Raw genomic sequence first — 3,761 nt, 5'->3', positions numbered from 1 at the left:
AAGGTGTAATAGTGTATAATATACATAGTTATGATTACATGTTGTTTAGTTGCTAGGTCATGTCCAACTCTTTTGTGACCCTATGGACTGTAGCCCCGCCAGGCTCCTCTGTTCATGGGATTTCCAAGGCAAAAAGATTGGAGTGGGTAGCCATTTCCTTCTCTAGGTGATCTTCTTGACTCAGGGATTAAACCCCTGTCTCCTGCATTGGCAGGCGGATTCTTTACCACTGAGTCACCAGGAAGTCATATATATTACAAACATAATTATAAATTTAATATATAATTTTGGAGAAAATAATTGCAAATGATATGACTGACAAAGGCTTAATTTCCAGAATATATAAACAGCTTATCCAACTCAAGAACAAAAAAAGAAGCAACCCAATGAAAAATAGGGAGAAGACCTAAGTAGATATTTTCCCTAGAAAGACATACAGATGGCCAATAGGCACATGAAAAGATGCTCATAATCACTAATTATTAGAGAGATGCAAATCAAAACTATAAATAGGTACCACCTCACTTTGGTCAGAATGGCCATCATTTAAAAGTCTGGGGTGTGCTCAGAGTAGGGGACCTAAAGAAATGGCTCCTTTGTTCACAACACACCCAACAGGAATCTGGGTTCATTGTAACAAGAGGCAAAAAATTTGTGGCCTTCTATGAATGAGTATCCAACACATGTCCCCCTGCACCTCCACGTGGCTGCTGGGCAGGACCAGTGGGACAGGGCTCAATATTTGAAGGAAAGCTACAATATTTAGTAGGTGAGTTTGCCACCTAGAGTCTATTTGGTCCATACATGGGTATGCCATGAGCGATCTTACAGACATAAAAGCTTTGAACCTCTCTGTTTAAGGAAAAAGAAAGAAAAAAAAATAGGTTCTATATGCTATTCTGGAAAAGACAAAACTATGGAGACAATAAAAAGATCAGTGCCAGGAGTTTGAGGGGAGTGAAGGGGAGACGAATACATAGATACAGAAGTTTCTATGAGCAGTGAAAATACTTTGAATGACATTATAATGATGGTTATATGTCATCAAACTTTTGTCCAAATCCATAGAATGTGGAACACTATTCGTTTCATTAAAAGGAAACCTAAAGGCGAATTGTGGACTTTGACTTTGGTGCTATGTGTCAATGTAGTTCATCCCTGTTTTTTTTTTTTTTAAAGGTACTACTCTGTTGATATTGGTTGTGCATGTGAGGAGAGGGGTGATATGGGCAATTTACCTTCCTGTCAGTTTTGTTGTAAACCTAAAACTTCTTTTAAAAAGTCTCAAAAAAATTAACATTCAGGATAGAAGTTTTTGGCAAAACTTTTGTTTCACTTTTATAAATATATGCATATTATATGTGTGTATGTGTTTGTTGGATTGTTATTTTTTTTAAACATCAAAAAATTTCTAGGCCACTGTAGTTAAATTATACTGGCAAATAAAAGCACAAATTAACCTAAAAAAAAAGTCTACGAGTAATAAATGTAAGAGAGGGTGTGGAGAAAAGGGAACACTATGGTTTGGAATGTAAAGTGGTGCAGCTACTGTGCACAACAGTGTAGAGGTTCCTCAAAAACTAAAAACGGAATTACCATATGATTCAGCAATCCCACTCTTGGGCATATAGCCAGATAAAACTATAATTTGAGAAGATACCTGAACCCCTATGTTTATAGTAGCACTATAAACATGGAAGCAACCTAAGTATCCATCAACAGATGAATGGCTAAAGAAGATGTGGTGTATCTATACCATGGAATAGTACTCATTCTAAAAAAGTATGAAATAATGACATTTGCTGCAACATGGATGGATCTAGGGATTATCATACTAAGCGAAGTAAGTCAGAGAAATACAAATACCATATGATATCAACTGTTTGTGGAATCTGAAATACAACACAGATGAACATATCTATGAAACAGAAACAGATTCACAGACATGGAGAACAGACTTATAGTTGCCAACAGGGATTGTACGGGAGGACTGGGAGTCTGGAATTAGCAGGTGCAAACTGGTGTATATATAATGGATAAACAACAAGGTCTTCCTGTGTAGCACAGGGAGCTATATTCAATTTCCTTTGATAAACCATAATAGAAAAGAATATGAAAAATAATATATATGTTTAACTGAATTACTTTGCTGTACAGCAGAAATTAACATTATGAATCAACTATAATAAATATTTTTTAAATTGATGTAATGTTATATTAGTTATGTGTATTAGTAATAGCACTGGGTTAGTTTCAGGTGTATAATATAATGATTTGATATTTGTATATATTTTTAAATGAACACACAGTAAGACTTTATTTATAGCAGTTAGGTTCAACCAAGTTGAGAAGACGGTATAGAGATTTCTTATATATCCTTTGCCCTCCCACATGCATAGCCTCCTTCATGATCACATCTTCCACTAGATGGTAAATTTGTTAAAATTGATGACTCTACATTGACACATCATTGCCACCTGAAGTCCATAGTTTACATTATGGTTCACTCTTGGTGTTGTACATTCTGTGTGTGAATAAATATATAATGACATGTACCACCATTACTGTGGAAAATTCTGAAAGAGATGGGAATACAAGACCACCTGATTTGCCTCTTGAGAAACCTATATGCAGGTCAGGAAGCAACAGAACTGGACATGGAACAACAGACTGGTTTCAAATAGGAAAAGCAGTACGTCAAGGCTGTATATTGTCACCCTGATTATTTAACTTATATGCAGAGTACATCATGAGAAACGCTGGGCTGGAAGAAGCACAAGCTGGAATCAAGATTTCCAGGAGAAATATCAATAACCTCAGATATGCAGATGATACCACCCTTATGGCAGAAAGTGAAGAGGAACTAAAAAGCCTCTTGATGAAAGTGAAAGTGGAGAGTGAAAAAGTTGGCTTAAAGCTCAACATTCAGAAAACTGAAGATCATGGCATCCGGTCCCATCACTTCATGGGAAATAGATGGGGAAACAGTGGAAACAGTGTCAGACTTTACTTTTTCTGGGCTCCAAAATCACTGCAGATGGTGATTGCAGCCATGAAATTAAGACACTTACTCCTTGGAAGGAGAGTTATGGCCAACCTAAATAGCATATTAAAAAGCAGAGACATTACTTTGCCAACAAAGGTCCGTCTAGTCAAGGCTATGGTTTTTCCAGTGGTAATGTATGGACGTGAGAGTTGGACTGTGAAGAAAGCTGAGCGCTGAAGAATTAATGCTTTTGAACTGTGGTGTTGGAGAAGACTCTTGAGAGTCCCTTGGACTGCAAGGAGATCCAGCCAGTCCATCCTAAAGGAGATCAGTCCTGGGTGTTCATTGGAAGGACTGATGCTGAAGCTGAAACTCCAGTCCTTTGGCCACCTGATGCGAAGAGTTGACTCATTGGAAAAGACTCTGATGCTGGGAGGGATTGGGGGCAGGAGGAGAAGGGGACGACAGAGGATGAGATGGCTGGATGGCATCACCGACTCGATGGACATGGGTTTGGGTAGACTCCAGGAGTTGGTGATGGACAGGGAGGCCTGGCGTGCTGTGATTCATGGGGTCGCAAAGAGTCGGACACGACTGAGCGACTGAACTGAACTGAACTGAAAAAGCATTACAATATCACTGAATATTTTCACTGTCCTAAAAATCCTCTGTGCTTTGCCTGTTCATCCCTCCTTCCCCGTGATCCCTGGGAACCACTGACGTGTTTACCATCTCCTTAGTTCTGCCTTTTCCAGAATGTCAGATAGTTGGAATC

General features: G+C 38.5%; 1 non-coding gene across 1 annotated transcript; it reads left to right on the top strand.

Moving 5' to 3' along the window:
- The first annotated feature begins 556 nt into the window (after positions 1–556).
- On the top strand, positions 557–685 carry LOC112580495. The gene has a single exon (XR_003104893.1). It is a non-coding gene; the product is annotated as a small nucleolar RNA SNORA11 (small nucleolar RNA).
- Positions 686–3,761: the final 3,076 nt, after the last annotated feature.

This window comes from Bubalus bubalis, chromosome 18, assembly GCF_019923935.1.
Source record: "Bubalus bubalis isolate 160015118507 breed Murrah chromosome 18, NDDB_SH_1, whole genome shotgun sequence".
Classification (NCBI taxonomy): Eukaryota; Metazoa; Chordata; class Mammalia; order Artiodactyla; family Bovidae; genus Bubalus; species Bubalus bubalis.
The sequence above is the reverse complement of the archived record's forward strand: the minus strand, read 5'-3'. Positions and strand labels throughout refer to the sequence as shown.